At 41.3% G+C, this 25,965-nt stretch overlaps 1 long non-coding RNA gene across 3 annotated transcripts in view; it reads left to right on the plus strand.

Moving 5' to 3' along the window:
- LOC146378624 (uncharacterized) overlaps positions 1-25,965 on the plus strand; it is a 44,689-nt gene that overhangs the window by 6,642 nt on the left and 12,082 nt on the right. For 2 of the 3 annotated variants that reach the window (XR_014801478.1, XR_014801479.1), the window contains exon 2: positions 24,347-24,419. This is a non-coding gene — a long non-coding RNA (uncharacterized LOC146378624). Of the gene's footprint in view, positions 1-12,769; positions 13,008-24,346; positions 24,420-25,965 lie in introns of those variants that run through there. The other variant, XR_014801480.1, reaches the window with a different exon arrangement.

The raw sequence follows: 25,965 nt of genomic DNA on the forward strand, positions 1-25,965 counted from the left end.
ATGTGGTCTACTGGCCAGACTGTAAAGATGGCGAAACACTACCAGCAAGTCGTCTCAGTGTTTACAGATATAATTGGTGCAATCCTGACATCCACAGAAAGACATCTTCAGTTTCTTAATCGAGCTGGTGGCTCGTGCCTCATCCCAATAACACTGTCCAAAAAACACGATCATCCATATGAGCACAATTGCAAACTGGGGTGGGACCACCGTTAAAGCCAAACTTTTAAAATGACTGGCAAACTCTGTCTTTCATGCACCAGCAGAAGCTTTTGAGCGTGCAACTGTTAGTACACCCATACAATGATAAATGAAGGGATTCTATTGCATTCTGTTCTATTCTATTAGCGCCATAGTTTCTGTCCAAGGTGGGAATCTGCTTCTCTGATTGGCTAATGTTACAAACATCACATTATGTTTCTTAAAAAGGTCACCTGCTGGATGTAGTAAAACTCTCCCGTCCTTTAGCATGTGCCCAAACTCTGAGATGCAGGTTTACTTATTTATGCATGCCAGTTTGACAAGTCTGTTTGTTTTACAGAGTTGACACTCCCTCTCCTTTAGTACACAATGCACATGTAGCCCTTCACGAGGATGATGCACCATTAAACTGTTAGTTCACATGTTAGGACGTATTCTTAGGACAGAGATTTCATTTTTAAGTCATCGCTCTGAGCGTGCAATAATTTGTCATTGGATATTTTTTTAATATTTGAGGAAAGTCATAGGGGTTGTTTACTCCTTACATATATGGTAAAAGAAAGTCATGACTTTATGGGCGATTAGCATGACTTACTTTGACAAATAGCACGAAGTGCAGGAGGATGCTAAGTGTCATTCAACACTACAATAATGATGACAGATGATATGCGTCATAAGTCACTCATTATTGAATTATTAATGACCTGAGCCAGGTCTTGAGCATTGCCAATGGAAAATAACACAGATGTTTAGTGTTTGGGATTGTTCGCTGTGATAAATTAATACCCATGGCTACAGTTTTCAGTTCAACCTATTATTACCACATGAAGAAGAAAAGTAGAACAACATGTCGGTCTTTGAACTTAAAGTGATGTGAAAAAAATATTATCTAAAAAGCAAAGCAAGAGTAGATACACACATACACATGAGCACACATGCAGCATTGGATTCTGGCACAAATGGCCCCCAATGGGTTGTTTATAAAGGGGGTGATGTCATGTCTGTGATGGAGGCTGTGTCTCTTTACCGGTGATCCATTTCTTACCCAGCTGTCCTTTGTGCTACTTAGCAGAAAGGAAGAACAAAAGAAAGACGGATATAAAGATGCAAGATTATTTTACATTCCTTTCACCTCCAGCTCACTTTATACCTGCCATTAAAAGGTTTTAGTTATTGATACGATGGGTTTTTTTCTTCATTTGTTTTTGCCCATTTGATATTTTCTGTCCTTTGCTGCACAAATGTAAGGAGGGAAATAAAAGAGCACAAGTCAAACATTGTGTTTCTACTGTATACCACAAGGCGGTTGTTGGAGTGACCGCGTCTAGGACGCTGATTAAACAGCATCCCAGTGATTACTGTGAGGTGCTCACACCAGACTGCTTCTGCAGTTTTGCTATTTGAACACCTTATTTGAAAAAGTGCTCATCTTTGTACTTTCCCTAATCCAATTTACATATTTATTATCTTATTTGGTGTTTCAGCAATTTTATTCTGGACAGTTGCCCATTTCCTGGGTCAAAGGATCATTGGCAATTTGTCTGCTTGTCTTTGAGCCAACAGGAGTTCGTTCTTCTTTGCAGACAAAGGGTCGCGGGACTTCTTTGTGGCATCGTACGTGTGTCTGCGTGTGTTTATGTGCGTGTGCGCATATGTCAGGTCTAGTGTTTCCAGCCCCTCGACTCTGCACTATTTTAAACAGCTTGGCTTCTTTAACCACCGCGCTCTCTATGGCGGGCACGCATATAAGTGCAGTGGGGGGGTTGTTGGGGGAGGGGAGTCCATATAGAGCTCAGGGGGCTCCCTGGGAAATGGTTTCCATACATTTAGCGTTTCCTCTTTGTGGTGCAGCAGGGTTGTCGCGTCAAAGCTGTGGTACAAGGAGGGGTGGAGGTGTTGGATAATGCAGACACAATGGGCTAAGGCAAACATTAGGAGTGAGACAAAGGACGCTCCGCTTAGGTCACAGGGGGGGCAGCTCTTCCCATTATCTAAGGGAAGTGATCTTAACTGAGGGACTTTTTAAACCCATCAGCAAATTAGGGGCAGCGCTGAGCTGCTGGTGTGCGTTCGGGTCATGATCAAAGCCTCGAGAGTGGGTCTGTTTAAAGAGGAAGGCCGTAAAGCAAAGGACAGCAGTCACAACACAGCACAACATGAGGCTGGGTTAGCGCTGAGAGTGCTATCATGACCGTGTTATCATTGTCACAGTCGGGGTATTTACTCATGGGAAGCAGAGGATAACTTCTTTCTCATCTGCACTAAAAACAGCATAAGCACCATATGTCATAAGGTCAGCTGAGTGTTTCTGCACCATACACGTGTTTTAAGGCGAGCCAATCTATAATCATGCTACACCTCTAATAAAAATTGGCATCAGTTATCTTTTTTATATAGAATAACAAAATTGTGTTTCAGTTTCATTGTGTCAAATTATCATCTAGGTTTTTGTAATTGTGTTTTCTTTGGATATAGTACAACATTAGGCTTTACCTATCTAGTATGACTTTTTATAGTTGTTGTCTAATCTGCTGTTCAGAGATTTGGGCTATACAGTATATTTAGCTTGAATTAATAATTTACTTAAATCATTTATCATTAAAATAACCACCAAATGATTTTTTTAACATCACTAATTTATTTAGACACTCCCATATTTGCTAACCACTTTAGAGCTGAGACGTAGGTCAGCTTTTAGTATTTTTTATGAGCTAAGCAGCTTGTCACGTTCCACTCTAATTTATTGCTTGAAAACAGAGTGTCAATTACGTGGTAATTACACGCTGTTAAAGCTACTGCTTAACTGCTGGACATTATGAACATTTATGTCTTTGTTTCTCACTAAACATTTAATTTACTATTGGGGTGTTCAACCATAAGGAAACAGTGCGATCAAAACAATTAACCTGTCGTTAACAAATTTTAAAAAATTTCACTGAAAAATCACTGAAGAAAATTGATGGAGGGAAAAGCTAGAAAAGAAAAGCAGAAATCTTTTTGCCAAAAAGCTCAACTAAATGTCTCCATATTCACTTATTGCGCTTCTCCTTTTTTTTTTTTTTTGAAACCTTATGCGTGTTTGTGTGGCTGAAGGACCATTATGGGACAGGCTTTTAAGGGAGATCTGGGAAGTGGAAACCTAATACTGCCTGACTGCTGCTCTTGTGTACATGAACCCCACAGCTGCTGGACAGAGAGGGAGAGAAACTGGGGAGAGAAAAATGGAGGAAGAAAGGAGGGGATAGAGGAGAGCACGGTGTGCTCGGTAATTAGTTGTCTGGTTTTGTATTGACCAGTCTGGTGCTTGGGCCTTGGGGACTGTTAAATTTGCAATTGAAACTGAAAGGATTATGCATCCAAAAGACATTAAACAGGAGCAATGAATAGATTGTGGGCTACACGGTGGACTACTTTCTTTTTCTTTTTTTTAATCTTCTTCCATCTTCTTAGACGAGCTCGTACTTTCCTTGTGAGAAGCTGATGTTTTACATGTTACAGGTAAATTAAAAAATGTACTGTAGGGTCATGACAGTTTTACATTGTGATAATGGCAGCCCGTTTTAAGAGTCAACCATTACAAAAACAAACACTACACTGGTTCGAGTCATCATTCGGGGTCAGTTTATTAAAAGCAGACAAAGTCTGAAATCATTGCCACATGCTACCTGCTGCAGAGTGCGATGCGGTGCAAGTCTAATGAAATGTGTTTGAATGGAGACGTGGTGACCACGTGTGGGAATTGATGGCTCTAGCCTGAGCTGCCCAGGGGGGAAGGAGGATTTGTGTCTGTGTTTATTGGTGCTGAGGTTGCTCGTGCTTGCTGCAGTGGGCCCACGGAGTAGGTAACACCTTCCAAGTACTTGCTGAATCTTATGGCCCAGAGAGATTCCCTTTAGATGCACTGCCAGCGTTGATTTATAGCGATCAAACTGGTGTGCGTCAACAGTTTAGTGACTTTTAGCAGGGGAAAGCAGAGACGGGCACAGGAATCGCTTCAAACTAAAGTGTAACGTAGCCCCTTTCTAATGACTTCCATTGTGTGTTAGGGTCCGCTGTACCTGCCGTTCTCACCCTTGGGAATGGTGCGGCTTGCCAAAAGTGACATCACCTTTGCCGGCGCAAGCCGCACTTTGGTGTCGTTTCGGCCGGCCGTGAACCTCTTAACCTGCCAACACCACCAGAGTGAACACACGAGTGTACGGTTGTGTCAGTTTTTGCTGCTGGTTTAATGAAGCTCAGAGATTCACAGACCATACAGAGGCAGATGATGATGCCACAGTTTGAAACGATGAGGCTTTGACTTCTTCTCTTCCTATAATGTGGAGCTTTGTCTGAGTGGAAACGCTTATCGTTCAGGTGAACGCTGCAGTGAGTACTCGTGCCCTCAGAGCTGGTATAAATGGTACGGCGCCGTAGCTGCAATGTTACTGTTACTGGCAAGTATAATGGACCCATCAAGCAGGCCAGACCTTACAGTGGGGAGGCAGAGGGTGACTTTTAAAAAGGCAGGCTATAATATGAAGGATCTCTTTGCTTCCATCTGCATCGAGCATTTGAACCTGCTGAACTGTGAGCCTTGAGTGTATCTTGTGGATGATAGAGGGGTGATGTCATGCTCTCTCTCACTGTTTGTGTAGCTGGCAGAGCCCGGCGTGCTGCTGGAGAGAGTCGCACACTATGACTTAGTCGAGAGCAGAACAGGCCTGTGGGACGCTGCCAGAAAGTTCCTGCCTGCTCCAAAAACTCGGTTTCTGCTTTTTCCTCTGATTCTGCTTTGACACGATGATTTGAAATCTTGTACCAACATTCCGTGTTTTTAATCTGTTCGAGTGTCCTGTGACGCTTTGCGACCCAGAGCGGAGGAGGCACTCTTTGTAGATAAAACACACAATCTGGTCGAGATCCCGCTTTGTGATTATCACAACGTAAATACAGGAGAGCCTGAGCACAGGTGGCTGATGCTGGGCTGATGGTAACCAGACCGGACTGATGTGTGCATGGAAAAGAAATCACTGCTGTAATGTCACGCATAAACAAAGGCTATTTTCTAAACCTTGCCATGTTCGCTTGAAACATCATAGAGCTGAGCGTTTTCACATTGCCAGAACAATGAGCCAACTCCAAAACAGCAGCATGGGCAAACCTTCTTTTCTTTCACATTTACGTAAATATTTTCCCTAAACTTACAAAGTTATGATTACACAGAAACATCTTCTTTAAAAATAGCACTTTTGCTGCATTAATGCTTGAAATAAAAAAATGACAACATAAAGATAAAATCAAATCTTTTCAATTGGAATTGTAGTTAAATTAAAAAATAAACCCAAATATACTGCACATGTTAGGTCTTTATTATTCTGTCATATAAATGGTTGTATTTTTGTTTTAGAAAAACAAAAAAGAAAAACCACGGCCTTCCTGCAAAGGAAAACCAGATTTAAAGTACTAGTATTTTTTTTTGTGTGTGTGTGCGTGTTTTTATTTACTTAACAAATATATTTTTGTTTTATACATCCAGAAATAACAGGAAATGCATTGCCTTATAAATAAGTGAGCCAACACAGCTCATTGCCCCAGTTATATATGTTTGTTAGTATATTTGTACTCGCGCCCCAAAGGCCCATTTCTGAGCCTGGACAAACCCTGTAATATCTTCTAAATTGCCCTAAATGTTGTGAGGATTACTTTAATTTTCTGCACTATTAAGCATTTTATCTCAAGAAATGTGTCTGAAAGGCTTTGTGACATTTATTCTGATGATGTTAAATTTCCGGTTTAGTCTGTTCACTTCATCTTCATTCCCTGACTCAGCAGCCAACTCCCAGAGAAAGTTCAGATTTTCTATATTTTTGGATTATTTCATCTTTTTCAGACCGACTGCTGCATGCGGCACTCCATCGTCTGCTCGTCAGAATGAGGCGGCAGGTTTTAAGCTCCTGTGCTCATCTGCAGTTAAGAACCTTGCCAACTGAGACACCCCCACTCCCACACACACACACCCCACCCCACCTTCTATTTGGTGGTCTCTGACTCCCCTCCCCTCATCCCTCCTGGTAATAAATGGCCTCCTCGCTTTGAGCTTGAGCCCACCTTTAAACAGCTAGACAGGACTGGGGTTTGTCTTGGGCCAAGCGGTGGAGTGGAACAATAGGAGTGTGTGACATTGTCTGGTGTGTGTTAGGAGACCGACGTCTGTCTGTAACATACGTACAAACACGTGATGGCGTTCTCTTCACACAGCTGCCTTTACCTGTGCCTGCCAGGTAGCAGAGAGGGAACACGGGACATCCAGGGTATGCACATCTGCACATTTTTTTCCTCTTTTTCTTTTTAAGCCACTGCCGTTTGTCAAACGTGGCTTCGCGCCGAGGCGTCCGTCTCTACATCACGTTCATTGCCGTTTCCATGCTTCCCGCTGTTTGTCTTTGACGACAAACCCTTTGTCTGGCTGAAGCCTTTAACACAGAGGGGCTGGGATGGAGCCTCCGTGGATCTGTTCTTATGCCTGTGTATGTGTTTGTGTCCATTCACGATAGACCATCTCTGAATATGTGTGTGTGTTTTTGATTCATAAGCTGCTAGGACAGTCTGCAGCATTGTCCTTGGCTTCGTTGAAATGTGTGTGAGGAGAGCATTTATGCATGTGTGAAAGGAGTTTTTTCTTTTTTATTATTCTGCCTAAAAGTGCTTATGATGCCACGATTCCTGTAATCTGCAGTAAAGGAGCATGTAGAGTTCTCCCTGCAAATCTGTTTTCCCTGCAGTGGCTCCATGGGACAAGGATCTTGTAGATTTCTCTTTTCTTTTCCTTTTTTTCGCTTTAGCATATTCTGCATTCATATGGAAATGGGGGGCAGATGAGGGACAGAATCTCACATCAATTTGATTGGGCCATGAATAGCTGCCAGTGTGTTTGGACTGACCCAGCACTGCCTTAAAGGCACTGCCCAGCCTCTGCTCTAAGACCGCAGAGCCGAGCACATTTTCAGCTGCGACGCACACGTGTTCGTCCACACACGCGCGCTTCCACCAAAGATGAAAAAGCAGATGCTCATAATTGTACTCATACAATTAGTTACACTCGAGCACTTAGGAAGACAGAACGCTGTCTCATTCTCTGTCACTGTCTCTGTTTTGCACATATACAGACAGCATCGCCAGATCCCAGGGAGACGTTAGTGTCGCAATACGCTCGTCTTTTTTTTTCTTCCTTTCTCGCAAATCCTTTTTTTTCTTTTTTATTAAATCCTCACTCACCCTCTTTTTCCCAGCAAAACGGATGTCATGATGATGGGCCTCCTTTAGCATTATTAAGGAAGTTTGACTTTATGCTTCCATTTAGTTTTGGGACAATGAAAGATGCTTAAAATATTTTATTACAATATTTCCCTACATCTTACAATTAAACAGGACAAATAGATGTCTGTTTACATAAATGCAGAGTTAGAGTTGCTGCAGTTAAAACACAAATATAATTTTCCATGTGAAATATAAAATATGTTCACATTAAAAAAGGAAAGAAAATTTTAGCTTTAAGGTTTTTGTGGTTTTGTGTTATGTAATACTGTAACCCTTAGCAAATGCACAGGCATCGGTTGGATTAAGGTAATATGCTTTTTCTACGCTGTCTGTGAATTAATATTGTATTTGAGGAGTCCCGTTTCTAATAAATTTTGAGTGTGTTTCCTTCCCGGGCACGTCTGGTACAATGGGCCTCCCAGACCGAACTATTGCAGTTGGATCTAGCAGCAGGAATCCATCAAACAAGATTTGTCTCGGTGGATATGCTGGTTTTGTGCTCAAGAATTAGAGCCCACCACCCATATTCAACCCTGGTCTGAGTTACTTTGTCTTTTATCAAACTAGACAGTCCCTGAAAGCGTGGCTGTAGAGTTTTAATTCATTTAGTAATGCATCGTCTCTCTCTTTTTTAAAATAATGTTTTTAAAATATGATAACTGCAATTAGGCTTATTTCAATAACATAGACATTTTAAAAAATAAAATCAAGTAGATAAAGTAGAAAGAACCGATTCATTGTTCTTACTCGGTTTTATTAGGATAATAAAAGATTTTTTCACAAATATTCAGCACCTACTTTAAGATAAATTAATAACATTTATTTACAGTTTTTTTGTGCTTAATATTTAACCTGAAATTAAACTTTTTTTGCTATTAAATTTCCTTCATGAAAGTATTTGTTCTGCTGCTGTGCATTTCATCTGCTAGATTATCTTTGCTTTCTCCCTGGTGGCTGTTTTGTTCTGTTTTCCGAGTTTATGGTTAAATTTAGGCAGAGTTAAATATATGTCTGCTTTAACACCAAGGTGCAGCCTCTGTCTGTTAAAAGAGCAATGTGTTGAAGGAGGGCCTCAGTGTGTGTGCGTGCTGTTTTGTCTCTCCATTAGCACCCATTCAGAGACAAAGAGTTAGAGGAGCAGACGATGGGCTTGTTAACACACAGGCATTAGTGAATTAGTGTGTGTCTTTGTGAGGGAGGGGACACTCCTCTAGTGTTATGGGGCTTTCACCACCGATACACTACACTCCAATACCACAAGTGTCCAGCCACTGAATAGGGAGGATTTGTTGCTGCACACCTAATTAAATAGTGCTTTGGGTAGTGGTTGTGGTGAGGGGCCCTTTGTTCCAGTCCACCTTCTAAAGCACCTTGGAAAGCTTAGTGTTTGACTTTGGTGACAGTGGAGGTTAGCCCGAGACCCAGCCTCTCTGTGACAAAGGCAGCAGCTGCCTTTCATATACGATGATCATAGCTTAAGACTGTTTGGGACCTACAGACATGCCCAGCGAATTGCTGCACATTTTTAACTTAATCACCCAATTAATAAAGTGATTGATTCATTAAAAAAAACAAAAGAAATATGAGTTTGTTTGTTTTTCCCTCCCACAGTGAAAATGTAGTGAAACAATGTGCGATAGATGACAGAGTGAAAATGTTGTGGATCTGCTTAGTATTGTAGGTTTTGAGCAGGACTCACTGCAGAGGGGTGAGGAGATTATGATGCCCTCTGCTTTGTGTAGCAGCCTATGGGCTTGACCTGAGGGAGGGAGACTTTGTGGCCCTGAGAAGGGACAACACATCTGAAGTCGGTTCAGTTAGACAGAGTTTGCACTTTCTTTTGGATAGAATCTAGATTTGAGGTGGTAACTGTTCTCTAAAGTTATATTATTACAGTTTATATAGAATCCAGTGTAATCTTTTTGTTATTGTTTGTTTCTCCCTAAGTTAATTATTAAAGTTTTTGCCATCACCTGATATTTTAGTGCCTAGGAATTGGTCACGTTTCTCCCCTTGACAACCCTAAAAGAATAGCATTAGCTAGCACACAAGATAATATGATATTTCCCTCAGTCCACCTTTAATTTATGACAGTGGTAATCCTCATTGCTTCTGTTCTCCTGTGCACAGCTGACATTAAAGTGAATGGTAGGGTTTTTTTTTTAGATATGTAAGCTGCAGTCACAATCTCTTACAGGAATATCTGACAGGGTCACTCAGCGATCGAGGGGTTTTTGGTTGTTTGGTTAGCTCTGCTGCCTCATCATGAGCTGTGAGAGCAGACGTGGTGGAGCAGCACTCTGGCATTCAGCTGCCACCGATTCCAGGCAGGACGATGGTGATGGTGGGTTGCTGGTTTACCTGTGTGTTCCAGGAAACATCTGCCAAAGCTGCTGTTTGGTTGAGTGTGTGCTGGTAAATGTGTGGTGCAGAGAAATCAAACGCATTTATTTATTGTCTCATTTACTGCCAGTTGTTCTAGTATGAACAGTGGAAAAATGATTTGCTTTTGGATTTCAGATGATAGAGAAGACACACACACACACACACACACACACACACACACACACACACACACACACACACACACACACACACACACACACACACACACACACACACACACACACTTGATCAAAAGGAATAAAAAATGTTTTTCTGTTTTTATTTCATCATGTGGTATTTTGACACACATTCCAGAAATAATTGATTTAAAGAATTCAAAAAATATTTTAACTTTAAGGAAAAATATTTAAAAGGCTTCCCTAATGTATTTATTTTCACATTGTTTCATAATTCTGTTGTGTCTTTTTAAAGATTGGATCGTGTTAGTGTGTAACACGAGACAGGAATGTTGAGCTTGTCTTTGTGGCAGATTTGGCCGACTTGTCCCCGTCACTGTGTTGTATAAAGGTTCAGTGAAGAATCCCCTCCCCTCCACCCCATGGTCCCATCTCTGCCATTGTTCCTGCTAACATCACTCAGCTCTGTTTTCTACATGCAGCCTTTTTTTTTTGTTTCATATCCAGGATGAATAATGTCCTTTTTATTTTCAGGCCTCGTCTCATCTTATTTATCTAGTTTATCTTCCCTTTTATATTATGTTTAATGTAAAAAACAATGAAATGAAAATGAATTTATGTTGCATATTTTACTCTTTTGTAATTTCTTAAAATGTTTTCTAAATAAGATTGAAAATAAATTATAATTTTTTAAAGCAATTTAATAATTTTGAAATTTATTACATTGTATCTGTAGTGAGATGTTTATCACGCAGTTAGCAGCTATTATTTGTTTCAATCAACATTTTAAGAGTTATTCTTGTTAGTTTAATTTTTTCACAACATAAACTGGAACTGAGTTTTAATCATAGAAACCCAGACTACAGAGGAGATGCACTGTTTGCAATCAGCTGGCAAACTGCTTTTTTTTGTCTGTTTAATTATAACATTTAATTTCACATGAAAGCAGATTTTTCTTCAAGCAGGGCGAGACCTCCAGCTGCTCTGGTTCTGTGCTGTTAGGATGTGGGCTCTGGCAGCAGCGGTATTTTCGGAGGAAGGCCCGGTAGTCGCTGTGGGATCAGCCTCAATTGTTGTGCGAACACAATGCCTTTGCGTCCTTACTTCACTGCTTCTTTTGCTTTCCTTCCCCTGCCTTTGAATTTGCTCATTTTCTGCCCTGTTTTGTTCCCCCCATCGCCCCCTTTGATTGGCCCCTACATAGCAACTTGTCACATGGAGCGTGTAGTCTATAACTGCTCCTCTCTGAACCTTTTGCTTTTTAAATTCAATGCTAAGTGGTACATTTGTGCACTTAATTTTTGTAACATGTTTTATCCAATTAAATGCAGTTAGAAAAATTATTTTAGCATTAACTGTTTTTAAGTATTGTTTTTAAACATTTAAAATATTTTTAAAAAGATGTTAACACAATTAAATAAAATTCAAACCACTTATTAATAATGTTAAATCAAAAATAAATTATTGTAAAATAAGTACATGAGATAAAAAAAATCTAACAATTACTTTTCTACTTTCAAAATAAAAAATAATCAAATAAAACCATAAACCCATGTGTGAAATAACAAAATGAGTTTTTCTTTATGAATCACAACAATCACCTTATATGACTGTACAATGCTGATATGTTGACATTGATCGTGCCACCTTTTACTGTCATCAAGCCTCTCACTGCCTTCTCTCTTTGGCCCAGTCAAGTGCACATATGCTCATCCATAACCATTTACTGCAGCAGTTCAATATGTAAACACACACACACACACACACACACACACACACACACACACACACACACACACACACACACACACGACGTTAATAAAAGCACATCGTTTGTATTTAATTAATTACCAGGACTTGACAGGTCGAGTGGTTTTGACTTGAAATCATATTGTCATTGGGTCTAATAATGAGCCAAGTAATGCAGTAATGTATGTGTTACTTAATTTATTTATTTTGTACGTACAGCTAATTCCTCAGAATATAACTGAGCAGTTCATATTTTTTCTATTTTCTATTTTGTATAGTTGTTTTGTTCCTTTACATATGACTGGAGTCATTCATCTAAATAGTTTACATTTGTTTTACAAATGTTGCAATTGCATTAAACAATTAATATTTAAGTGCTTTATGTCTATTTATAAATTTTAGTTGCAGATTTTTTCGATTCAACCAATTTTCCTTTTTGTTTTTTTTTTTTTTTTTTTTAGACAATAAAGTTTTTTTTTGCAGAAGTTTAATTAATTAATAACTAAAAATTCATTTGTAATCGTAGGACGCTAATATAAATATAATACTATAGAATACTATAGAAATCAAGCATGTTGGCTCATCCAGTGATCAGTGAGGGGTGAAGAAAGCAACTCAGCTCTTTTCTGCATTCATCACTTTAACAAAATACCAGACCACATCAGGAATAAACTTGGCAACAACTGCTAAAGATGACATTTTCTTTGCAAATATATATATATATATATATATATATATATATATATATATAAGGATAGATAGATATTCTTACAAGTATTAAGAAAAGGAATCACAGCTCTGGGCCCACAACACAAACCTGAGAAGAGAGGGGAAAAAAAATGCTGGCTAAGCTATCCGTTTCACACACGCAGGGACAGAAGGTTCGATATTCATTCGATCGATGAATGAAAAGGCACAATGGCAAAATCAGACAGGCTCCTTTTCAAATCCACGTCTCCAGTGTCCCCCCCCCCCCACCCACCCACCTCTCCCTGCCGCCCCTCCACAGTCTGCAGTCGCTGGGCGGCTGGTGTGGCAAACAGAGAGAGAAAGAGAGAGAGGGGAGAGCAAGGGTTACATCAAGGCTGCTCTCTGGACCGTGCAAACAAGTCTAGACCAGTGACCTGTTCAATGGCTCCTTTTGAGGAGTGGGGCAAGTTCGGTCAGAGCGAGGAGAAAGGCAGGCACAGCCTCTTTTCACTGCCGAAGCAGCTCACAGCTCGCGATCGACAGGAGGTAAGGAGGGCCGGGAGGGCAGGCATCTGCTTCCATGGTTACAGGCCGGGTATGGGGACCCTACAATTGAGGAAGCTCCGTTCTCATGCTCCCACAGAGGCAATGTCACGCATTTTAAAAATGCGTCAGGCCGGGGCGAGGACCACATCCACCAGCGGCAGAGTCGCTCTTTCAGTGTGGAAATAAAATGATAGCACGTCTGTTTGAGGGGTGCAAAAAGAGTGTGTGGGGGGGGCCTTTGGGATGGGGGTGGCAGCATGTGCTTGGAAAAGAAAGAAATGCGTCACATGATTGTGGATAAACCTAATTCAAAGTAAGGTGTTTGTTTTTTTTCCCGCGAGCTGCAGTGATTTTCACAAATGCGCCCGATGTGTGTTTTTAGCGGCTTTGGTGGTGAAATGATGTTGTTTTGTACAAGTTAGTGGCACAAATGATTTATCCTCAGAGGGAGCAAAGGTCAAGGTTTATATGGTCAGATATCTTAATGAGGATTCTCCCAAAGCAGCAGAAAAATGGAAACAAAATAACCTTTTTTTAATTTCTTCCGCAGGAAAGCCGTTTTCATTCATTTCTTTTTTTTTTTTTTTTTTTTTCCTTTCTTTTTTTTTTTTTTTGCCAGTGATTTCAAATTCAAATCAGCTCTAGTGAAATGTGCATATTTGTTACTTTAGCACAACGTGTGTGACGCTTTTGGATTGCAAACCAGTCAAATGTGAGGAGTCACATCTGTCTGTTTATTTGTTGATTTGTTTGTGTTTGGGCATAAGCTGTGTGTGCGTGTCTGTGTGCTCGTGTGCACGCGTGCGTGTGTGCCGAGTTGAATGGATGCTTTGGGCTTTTCTTCACGAAGGCGGGGTGTGTTGGAACGTTGAATTTGGTCATGCAGCTGACGCTTTACCCCTTAAAACACTCCAAACAGAATGAACAGATGGCCGGCCCTCAGGAAGGGCTCGGGGCGTTGGATTTGCTCTCAGACCGTGGGAAAGTCTTTGGCTGACTTCACCTGCTCGGGGAGCTGATGTGACTGGATTAAATGGCAGTGAAAGAAATGAGAAATTAAAACTAACACAGAGCACGGTGCACGGAGCTTTGTACGATTGCGAGCATTTGCCTCACATCTTGTTTAGGAGTGGAAAAAAGGGACAAACAGAGACCCGCAGAAACTGATTCAGTGTTTAAATTTAGAGCTTTTAAACACAACAAACATGCTTTGTATATTGTTATTTTTCTTCGTATGTGTGCAAAGGAGAGCAGGGTGGATGGGTTCAGTCTATTTTTTTCATATGTCTTTGTAATCCTAATTGGAAACAGTTGATCCTCAGTTTGTTGAGACATTAGACATGATGTTTGGCCATCTCACCCTCTGCTTTTGATCATCTCTGTCTCAGAGAGACAGCCATGTGCAGGCTTTGATTTATTGTTATTAAAAAAGAATGGGGCTGTTTGTCAGCCTTCCATCTGATTGATGCTGAGATGCATGCACACTTCAATTTAATACTCTTAAAAAGAAAAAAAAAGGCCCACGTCTGTGCACTTAATGGCTCATTAATTATGTGTTTGAATGTGCAATAAACTTAGATGGATTATCTGCACTGAAAGGTTGTGTTTTGTTCATTTCATTTAATGTGTGGATGCTGGAATTTATACAGAAGCCACTTAAGGATGTGCTGACAGGTGTGAAACTCCATTTCAGACCTCACGAATGAATCATCGAAAACAAAAATCACTGCCACAGCTGAGATAATGATGGGTGTAGCGTGATGTCCGGACAGGTAGCTCTTTATTCACCGCTCAAGGATTCACTTCCGTGATCCGATTGCAGCTTTCGGCAAAGGAGCAAAACGCGAAAAGATGGTGTCCTTAGGCTTTGTGATTACCAGCAGGATGATTTTTTTCTTTCTCCCACAGTTTTTATTGGTAGTGGTTTTACTTGTGGCAGGGACTTCAATAGATATAGAAAATAAATTTGACAAGTGTCTTTGCACATGGGTAAATATTTGCCATATTGTTGTATTTATGACACCAGTTCAGTCATTTCCAAATGTCAACTGATAACCACAAGAATCCTTGGTTGGTGTTAGTCCAAGTGCTTTGCTCTCAATGAAATACTCCATTTCAGTTAAACTACAAAAAAGTAGAGTGCATAAGAGTTCAATTTAGGCAACAGTCAAGTGCTCTCCATCTGAGAAGTGGGAAGGGAGGAGTTGTTGGGTAGTGGAGGAGGCTGTGGAGGACTAATCAGATGTGTTTATGTGCTGAGCAGCGTAGTCAGTGTTAGACAAGAAATGTGAACTTGACTCCAGAGAGCCTTTGGGAGTATAGGTGCATGTGCTCTTGAGATTTAGCCAAAGTTGGGTTATTTCTGGAAAGGGGTTTGCGCCATAAGGATTAGGTCATCCGGTTGTATATTCCATATTCATTTGTAACACATGCCCTAGCGGAGCAGCGATGATGTGACAGCGTCGACAGCAATTAAAAAGAAATGGTTGTTTCTTTCTCTCCCTTTTTTTCTTTTTCAAGCTCTCGACCCGATCGGTCCAGCTAAGCACTTCATTCAACAAGAAGTGATGTTCCAGCTGTTTTTTTCTCCCTCTAATTGCATACGTGCGAGCTCATCTCTGCCTCTCAAAAATGTCTCATCTAAATTCAAAAAGTTCAAGAAAATACATTTTTCTGTGTGACTGCAGAGCCGCGGAGCATTGATAGAGCTGGGCTCTGACACTGGACCAACACTAATTGGGTTACTAGAGCTCGTTCCCTATTCGCTCATACCCTATATATAAATACACACTAAGAGACATTTTGTGCTCCGGCCCGGCTGACCTGTTCACATCATGGTTTATTTTTATAGTGGTAATTTGCCATTGGCCTGATGGTTTGGTTTCAGAGGCCCACATCATTAATCATGGAGGGCATTACTGCAGTGTAATTACACTTTCTCTCAGTGAACCCGCAACATATAACGCAAACACAGTTAGCTGCAAAGTATGCTCGGCACAACGGCAGGAGAGGGCTGCTGTGTCTGTATTGTTAAAATATTGCACTCTAGTTTCGAATAGAAAAGAACGAGTTTAAAGGGTATCAGTGTGCTCAGAAAATGCAGTGGTCAAAATCCCTTTTAAGTGCGTTTGTAGAGAGCGGCTGTGTTTCACCAGTAACTGTTGCTCATGATTGACTACAGTGGAACATCCTTTTAAGGAATGTTGTTTGAAGGTGGTGTTAAGAGCTTAAGAGTTGACAATAATTAAAACCACAAACACGCCAGGAAACAAATGGAAGTATGCATGTGTGCTGTGGGGGGGTTCACGGGTAAGTTGGAATCAGTGACAATGCCGTATAACCCCTTTAAGATCATTATTCCGCACAAAATGCACCCCCGGGGTGTGTGACACATTTGTGAATGGGCTCTTCCGCGGGATTTAACGGGTTAACAGCAGACAAAGGGAGCTGGGACCATGTAACCCAGCAGGGGAGACCCCAGTGGAAACACCAGGCTGCCTTATAATCCTCATGCTGTCCCATCCCGTTTGCTCTGCTCTGCAATCACAGATGACTGACATGCACCCTGTAAGTCGACATGGCTCTGGGGTGAGAGGAGCCACGTGTTTTCAGCTGGTCTCAGCAGAATTTCCTCCACCAACACACACACACACACACACACACACACACACACACACACACACACACACACACACACACACACACACACACCTCCAGGCTGTGTCAGCACACCTCACGCTTTTGTCCAAGTTGTAAATGAAAAATGATAATTAAAGACAAATGCTTTGATTCCCAGTGGATGGACATGAACTTTGGACAGATGCCTGTCTTTATTGTCTTGACCAGCTGCATGTGATTTCATGCTGTAAGCCCTGATCTAGCACACATATATGGAAGCATCATGCAGTCTATTGTAGGGCAACGTGTGCTGTAAGGATCTGGTTGTGTGCTGGAGATCATAGAGGCCAAGCAGAATAAATCCAGTTCATAATACAGCGTTACAGATGTCAGTTCCACTGATGTTTGCAGTACATCTTTTGCGTGTTATACTTGGCCAGTTACAGTCTGACTTTTTTCTAATATCATAGCCTTTTCTGTCTGAATGAGCAACTGCATTCTGCTAAAAAAGATAAATTGTGGCAGCTTTATTTTCTTTGATTAGAGCCTGCAGAGATGTGTTTTTTCACTGGTAAAAGATCTCTTTGTTTTCAGGCAGTGATTCAGGCTAAAATGTGTATTTAATTCTCGTCTTTCAAATGCACGGCCATGTTTCACTCGTTTAAAACATCGATTTTCACTTTCTTTGTGAGATTATGAAGCAGTTTAGGTCAGTAATCCACATTTCATTGTTAGCAAACTATCTGGAGAGGTTCTGTTTGTCGGCTCAAGGTATTTTAACTAACTTTAGTATTCACGTTCTGCACTGTTTGTAGGACCAAGCATCGCTATGCACACATATCTTGAAAACTCAATTTGGTTTAAACCAAAGGCTCAAACGTTTGCTGTTGTGGTGGATTGTCATGAGAAATATGGTGATATAATAATATTTTGGGCATTATTTTCTATTTGGCAAGAAGTAATTAACTGCTTGAGCGTTGTTAATTATGAGAGGGGAAATGACAATCCGAAACTTGTAATGTTTGCTCATTTGAAATTATTCACCCAGAGAAACGGACGCGGCTGTTTCTCGTAGGATTTCTGGAGCGTAACGGTTTCAAGCTACTGTTTGACCTTGCTGCTCTTAAGGTGCACCGTGGGCATCTTTAGATTCGCGACATGTTTCCGGACCCACTCAGATGTTGCTCGATTACCCCTTAATGGTCATTTTCTTTGGAAGGCAGGGCTGATTCACCTGCTGATTTACCTGCTAGTCCCCGGCTTTATTTGCCACAATAACAGCCGTGAAGGCTTCCCACTGTCTGGTACCCGACTGTGAGCGAAAGTCATCTGAGCTCCAATAGCCATTTAAAAATCATCAGATATTAATTCATCTCCTCTTGCTTTTGAGTTTTCGGCTTATTGACTGGTACCTCCTAATTGTGTCTGATTGTTTTGCAAGGGCCTAATTAAGGTCTTGAATCAGCAATCATTTTTCCATAGTCCTATACTAATTCCCGTAATTTCCAGTGTTCTCCTTCCCATTGTCAGACGATTGCTTTGATAATGAGCGGCTGTGCAGGGGGATTATCTTGGAGAAAGCATTTGGTGAGGACACACAGAGAAAAGGTATCATTATGATAACTGCTTTCTCTGCCTCCTAAATGAGAAGTCATCCTTAAAGTAGTCGATTACGGTCGGCACCTCTAGAGAAAGCCTGCGCAAAATTATTTGTGCCATATAATGTTCTGAGGTTCTGTGAAATTTACACATCTGTCTCTATGATATTATGTGGCACAAAGAAGCATCTATAACTACAACACAGGACTGGATGGTCTCTGTAAGAGATGTACCAACCTCAAACTTAAACTAATAAAGAATAGCAGCGTCGCCCTTTGTGTCTCCTTCAGGGTGAAGTGTTTTGGATATTTTGTGTTTACGAGTCCCTTCAGTTATAGCTCACCTGCACTGATGTTGTGCCTGATAATTTCCCTTAGTAGCAGTAATGCACCTACATATAAATGTTCCTTTGCTTTTTAATGTTGAGCACATAGATCATAGCGCACAGCGTCTTTCTAGTGAACAACAACATGAATGACGCAATGTTAAAATGTTCTGAAAAGCCTGTAATGATCAGAGAATGTACTGAAGTACAAGTTAATCATTTTAAAGCTGTTCACACTGTGTGAATCATATTTTAAAAGGTGGCTGTACTTTAAAAACTGATTGGATTTTTTGAACCGGATTTTTAATAGACATCAACATCTGTGACAAATCACATAAATGTTCACTAGCTCATCAGTGATTAGACCATTAGGGTTCAAACATTAGTGTATTTCTTTGAATGACAACATGTTTGTTTAGTGCTCTTTCCATCAGTATGTAAATGGAACCTGAGCCTTTCGTGTCTCTATTGTTTTTACCATCTGAGCAGCCTGATAGGAGACAGCGGTAATTAAAGTACAGGGGCGGGCCGTGAGGGGAGCCAAACGCACAATAAAAACCTTCTGTGAGATTCCAGGACGAAGGTGCCACGCAGTCCGATCCATTTTAATTGTCGTTTGAATTAATTTGAGAACGCTCAGGTCGATTAAAAAGATGCATTCCTCCGGCTGCGCGTGATGTCATATTCATTGATCCGTAGAGGTTACTTTATGCAGTCGTGTAGGATACGTTTATGCTTCTGAAACTTGGCCGTTTGGAATTCATTAGCTATTGATCCCTGTTAGCGATGGTAAAAGCAGGGTCTGATAGCAGCCTTGTCTGAAGCCAGGTAATCAATTCAGTGCCATTCAGAAAACAAATGCCCTTTTACTTTATTATTGTTCTGCATCAACATTTGATACTGCAGCAAAAAAAACCAACAAAAAAACACCCACTCATATCTCTGTCACAGAGTAACTTTGAATTTACTGTTTATTTGTCGAGCTTTTCTTCTGCCTTTGCATTCTTTTCCCCTCTTGAGTTTGTACGAGGTTCGGTTGTCTCTGCACAGCCTCTTCCTCTCTCCTCTGCGCTCACTGACTGATTCTTGTCCTCCATCCATGCCTCCTTGCGCACTGATTGGCTGCCTGTTAGTCAGTTGCAGCCAATAAGCCATTTTGAAAATCTCAGTGTTTAGTCTGGTGCTAGGCAGTAGGATCAACAGACAGGTGGGTCGGGCAAAGTCATTGCCGTGGCTGGCTGCACAGAAAAGCTGCGTTAGCTTTTAAAGCAACATTACCCTAAGTTAATAGTAACACGGCAGTATTTCTGTAATCCCAAACAGGTTAGCCCATGTTTGTGAGCAACTGCTATGTTAAGCCACAATGCTCAGACGCATGTGCTCGACTCTTTCTTTTGGCTTTTCTGCCTAATTAAGCTGAATTTCTTATTGCTCCTTACACATACATGTGTTTGCCTGTGTCGTAGCAGCAGTAGCAGGTTTCACACGCCTGACCGTGTTGCTTTTAATTCACTTGTTCATATCAGCTAATTGGCTTTTTTTAAAGTCATCTTTTTCCTTTGTCAGTCCTTGTAGCTGAACGCTGAGAAAGAGGCGCCAGAGCAGGGCACAGTAAGATGAGGCCTCTCTACAGGGGAAACAGAGAAAAAGTAAATCCTGTGTACTGCCTCGACTCTGTTCGCTTTCTTTGCCAGTAATAGTGTGCAGGGTGTTTTCCCAGTATACTAAAACACTCAGCAAACAGAGCTATCCAAAAATATTCCATGCACAATGTTAGATTTCAATATTTGGACTTTTTATTGGGTTCTTGTCCTTGGCAAGATCAAGTCTCATACTCAGACACAATGAAGTGGCTGGATGGGTACGTTTCATTAATGCGAACTGCACAAACTCTGTCTGGATTAACCTGTTGACTGTTTTTCTGTCACGGCTTGAGGCAACATTAAATTAATGGCGATAAGAGCTTTGAGCCAAAAATAACCCCCTGTCTCTGGTGTGCCTGCAGAGAATAAAATAGCACAAATTATCTTCCTGCTTAGTTTTGGCTGCCAGTATGCAAAGTTTTGGTAAAGATAACAAAATGTATAGTGTTTTATACACTTTGAAAATGCCAGGTTTCTAAATGAATAGCTGCTTAACACAGCTTTTACATTTTCAAGCTTATAAAGATGTAATGCTTATTTTTTCCTTTACAAAAGGATGTCTCAGGTGGAGTCTGGTTTGGTCGTCATAACCACTGATATAGTGTTTGTGTACCTACACAGATGTATGTTGCCTTCACAGTATAACAGGGTTCCCATCAGTGTATAACAGGACATTCGATAAAAACAAACACTAGCTTTTCTCAGCCTTTCTTATATCCTCGCACATGTAAATCATGTCGTTTCCACCCCCGCTGACTTTATTGCATTTTGTTGATGACAGTGTTGATTTTTTCCACCCCTGTCTGGTTCATAATGGTGCGTTCCATACCCAAGGGAAGTCCTTCAAACCCCCACCCCTCTGGTTCTCATTTGAACTTTGACCCTGGCCTTCTGCCTTTCAGGACATGAACTGACCCCCTCATTGGGGGAATGTTTTGGCTGAGCGTGGCTGACGTATCAGATGAGACGCTCAGGTGGCCGCATGGCCATTTTCTTCTACATCGCAGAGCTAGCTGTCTCGTAGCTATGCAGACCAGTGCAAAGTATGTATTTGCACTTATTTTTCCCTTTCCACAACATGGTATGTGTGAGAGAGTTGTGACATTTTGAAATGGATATTGTGTGGTGGTTAATAAAGATGACCTAATTATGGAGAAAGATGAAAACGGCCCACAGCAGTTTCTCCAAGAAGAACATTAGGATGCTGCCTTTTCCTATCAGTAAATAGCACCGTCAGATCTAAGTGAACAGTCTGAATTGTCGACAGAGAAGTGTCGACGTTTGTGTGCTTGTTTTGCACCAGCGAGGTGTTGACTGCACACGATTTAATAAATGTAACCACATTAGATTCTGATGATAGCGTTGCACAAGTTAGACAACAGGTGTAGCACGCTGCTGTCCTTCTTCTTTCTGTTTCCAGGGATTTAATCAAGTGAAGGTGAGTTGTTTGCTACAGGCTGCTCTTGATGACAAATAATGGGGGGAAACACACATTAATCTTCAGCTCAGAACAGACTGCTTACTGGCATTACAATCCCATTACGCCGGCATCTTTGATGTTGATCTATCGGTTGGAGCCTGATCGAAGTGTTTGCTCAACATTTATTCTGTACCGTCGTGTCAGTGTGGTGTTTCTGACTTGGTCTCATTTGTCACGAGAATATGAAATGGGTAACATTAAAAAACAGATCATTTCTTGTTTTGTGTTTTTATTTGCATGCATCTGCAAATGTTTTGTGCCTCTCCTCCACCTGTGTTCTTATCACGCTGTCTTCTCTAAATTTGATTCTGTTTTTCTTCTTTATTTTAATGCCAGTTTAAAATTGTCCTTTCTTGCAGCAGGTCTACAGTTATAACTTCAAACGATGTCCTAATCCACTATGAAAATTAGCATCATATAATTTAAATAAAGGCTAAGATATGCACAGTAATATTTTATGTTGCCGCTGCATCTTACTGTCTTATCCATCCATACTGGTGAACTTTTCTTTGAATGACTGCTATACTGTGGAAACGAAGGTTTTAGATTATGTGCAAAATGTGAAGTGTTAAATTAAAGTAACACGGCGATTGAAAATACAGAGGTCGGGAGTCATTGCTACACTGATCGTTTCCTTGAAGTCATGAGCAGAGCTGAGCAAGTAAGGCAGATGCTCAACAGTCTGGCGTTAAACTGAGTGAGGAGGCCGGCGTGTGAGATGCTCTCAGCACAGAACTGTAGTGTGGTCTCTGGCGGATACCTTTCTCTTTAGTGAGTCACAGGTCTATGACATATGCTTGTGTTACGGTAACAAACCACCTGACTGTGCTTGGCTACTTTTCTGGCTAAACTGCAGAAGCGTGCGGAGAACACGCTGCTGATGATGCATGAGCGATTGATACACTATATCCCAGCGTGTAAGACAGAGCTCGTCTCGTCTGCTTGAAAAAAACATTGCAGAAGTTTGCAGAACCTTATACTACCGAGTGTCCTTTTTTATGGTTTTTAATACTTTCCAGCAAAGCCACATAAAGTGTTTTATTTGATGTATGACGAATTTGATTCAGTGTTTGTGTCTGTGAAGGTTCTCAGTCATCCAGGTCATCGTAGTCAAAGGAGCTTGCAAAGAAAAGCGTCTGGACTTCTTTAAGTTACTGAAGACTTGGGACTCTCCACCATTTGACCTTAGAACTGAAGAAGCTTCTCGGATGAGAGGTGAAACGTCTTCAAGTAACTTAAAGAAGTCCAGACGCTTTTCTTTGCAAGCTCCTTTGACATTCAGTGTTTGTGTTTACTGAAAGAGCTCACATGATTTTGATGAATAGTGTTTTAAAACAGAAGCATGTGAACTTTATTTCAATCAGGAGGTGCAGTGTGAGCGTGTCGTCAGTTTGTCATGTATCTAGACGATTTTATTTACTTTGTCAAGAAAAACGAAAAATCTGGCATCAGCACTGAAATCTTAAGCAACCAGCACGCCCATGGAGTTGACTTTGGAAGGCGATAAGCATTCCTGCTCCACTCCATATTAGCCCGCAGTGCTCGTGTGTTGGGCAGCCTGCCAGGTAGAGGTTGCTATGGCTTCTAACACCGCCCTTTACACTGCCTAACCCCCCCACCCCCTCCCAGAAGGTGCCAGATTTTGGGAGGGGGCAGGCCACGCTTTGATTTAGACAAAAGATGTCTTTACAGTGTCAGCAGAATACTAACTGGGAATGCTGTGGCTTTCTGGTAGGAAATCATGTGATCTTTCCAGCCAAGGTTTTGTGATGGTGCCAGGCGAGGCAGAGGGAGAGAGAGACTCACACACGGAGGGAGAAAAGGGGAAAACTTTGAATAATGATGCCAGCAAATCATTTTTATACAATTTTTTTCTCTTCTACTTTGTTTCGGAGAAAATGGCGGACAGCACATCGCTGAACTGAAGCCGTGTTTTCAGTGAGGTCAGTTTAGAAGTGTGCCTCGGTCTTTTCATCATTCCTCCATTTAGCAAAGTAATAAACCAATGGTCCTAGCACCCACTGCGCATAGCTCACACCCAAGTAGAAAGTGTGGATACAGAAAGATAGAAACATAAAGTCTGACAGAATAGTAGAGATGTAGGTAAGTGGCATTTTCTGTTCTCTTATTCCAGGTTTTCCTTTGTCGCACTGCGGCCATAGGAATATTCTGTTGTTTGTGGCTCTGTGGCACTGGCACAGTTAATGGTAGCTGACCGTGGCATGCTTGATTACACTGGCATCCCTCTCAGGCTCTGCTCTCTGCTATCTGCGGTCTTGACTAAGTTGAGCTAAGCTCTCACCACAGCCACATTGCTGTTGGCCAGGAGGAGGACCGCTCTGGCAATTCTGTGGGCTAGTTTGGGATACAAGTCCACAGCAGATTGTTATTATTATGGATTTAATTTTGTAGCTGGGAACTGCAGAGACATATGACACTCCCAAACTGAGGCACAGAAACTTACCGATATACACACATTTGTGTTTTTCTTCTTTCCCATGTGGATGTGATGTTGTCAGAACAGTTACTGACATGTAGCTGTGAACCTTTTTTTTTCTTTTCTCACAACGATAAGAGTCATTGTTAAAAGTGAATCGTAGCATTAAGCTGCAGGTCCTGGCAGATGCAAAGCATTGTGTGGTATTTAAAAGCAATTCTCTTTTCCTGTTTTTAGAAAAATAAATGGCCACCCTAGCGAACCCACTGGCCCAGCGACCCATCCTCAGAGCAAGATGCAGCCACGATGGGTAAGTTACCACAATGCTGTCACCATCTGTTTGATGAACTTTGATCGTGTGGGGCGAATGTCTTGCTGCTAGCTGCGGTGTATTCACTGGCACTGCCGTGATCTGCATGAACGCCAGTGTTCAGCACACGCGTCCTGTTTTTTTACGCCTGTGTTGCTATAGCTGCGAGACAGTATTAGTCCTTTATTGAATTATTTTGCTACTTTGGCCATAACCATTTGGCACAAACCCGTAGATCCGATCTTGTGGCAAATCTGACAGCACAAGCTCGCCTCTGTGGGTCTTTGTCATTGTGGTGTGATCGTCGTGCTTGAACCTTTTTTTTTCTTTAATACTTTAGGTTTTAAACTGCTCCATATATTAATATTCAATCTTTCTCCAAGCGTAAACCTGAAATGTGGTGATAGTGATGAGACACAGTTTGGCTTGAGGATGACTTTATTTAGTACATAGACGAGAGGAACCCTAGTTGAAAATGTGTGCATTCGGGTTGAGGTAGTAGGTTGTATGGTTTAGAATTACACCCTGGGAGTTAACTGTACAACCTTCTAGCTTTCCTTGGAGTACACGTATGACATCAGTTTGCAGTTTGAACATGCAGCACCTCTAAAGTGATGCTGATCTTTAGAATAATGTAACTCTGGCTCACATGTGGTTTTTGTTTCATGGTGGGCCTGCCAGCTTGGCCCGAAACCTGCAGTTAGTGCTCACTATGGCCCTGCTAGAGTTCTAGTTAGAACACATTGTACTCAGGCTTACTGCTTTTCTTCATCTGCCTTTTAAGTTCTAACATATTCAATCCTGATAAAAGATGTTAGGAGTTGCTCTAGTTATAAACAGTTGTGAAATTCAGTATGAGTTAAACAGGGTGCTAAAATATAAAAATATGCCATATTGTCTTATTTTGAAGTGCTTTCTACTCGCTGAGGTGTAATTGTGTGGTGGAACCTATTTCACACAGTGATGGCCTCGTGTTTCAAACCGCCGCTTCATCTTTGCGGCCTAGTATTACACGTCGGCCTTTTTATTCAACACGGCTGTGGCGTCTTTCTAATGTGCGCTGCGTGCCAAATATTATGATACACAGAGGGTTCGCTGTAAACACAAAGTATAAAATATAATAATCACACTTGTCATATTTAGCAGATCCTCTGTGATTGCCATTTGCACACATATTTTGAACATCTGACTCAGGTTAGGTCTAATTGACACACCTAACACTTCCTAAAACTGTCTACCAAACGCAGCCCGACTCTATTATTGCAGTTGGATGTTTATAGGTTGTTGCCAAGTCTTGTGATACATTGTCCACAGTTCCATACTATGTGCATTTGTGATATGAGGTCCAGTTTCAGGTTGAAGCTTGCCTCAGCGACACTAGAGTCTCTGTTTACTGTGGACTTGTCCACTGACTGACTGCGTCAGACTACATCTGTGTCTGGCATTCAGCCACAGCTTGTAAAATGACTCCAAAGCACCACACAAGAGAAAAACGGCCTGGCAGATCAGCTTGAGATTGTTACTCTTCAGGACGGTTTGATGTAAG

This window comes from Perissodus microlepis, chromosome 10 (genome assembly GCF_051167445.1).
Source record: "Perissodus microlepis isolate ML-2025 ecotype Zambia chromosome 10, ASM5116744v1, whole genome shotgun sequence".
NCBI classification, from domain to species: domain Eukaryota; kingdom Metazoa; phylum Chordata; class Actinopteri; order Cichliformes; family Cichlidae; genus Perissodus; species Perissodus microlepis.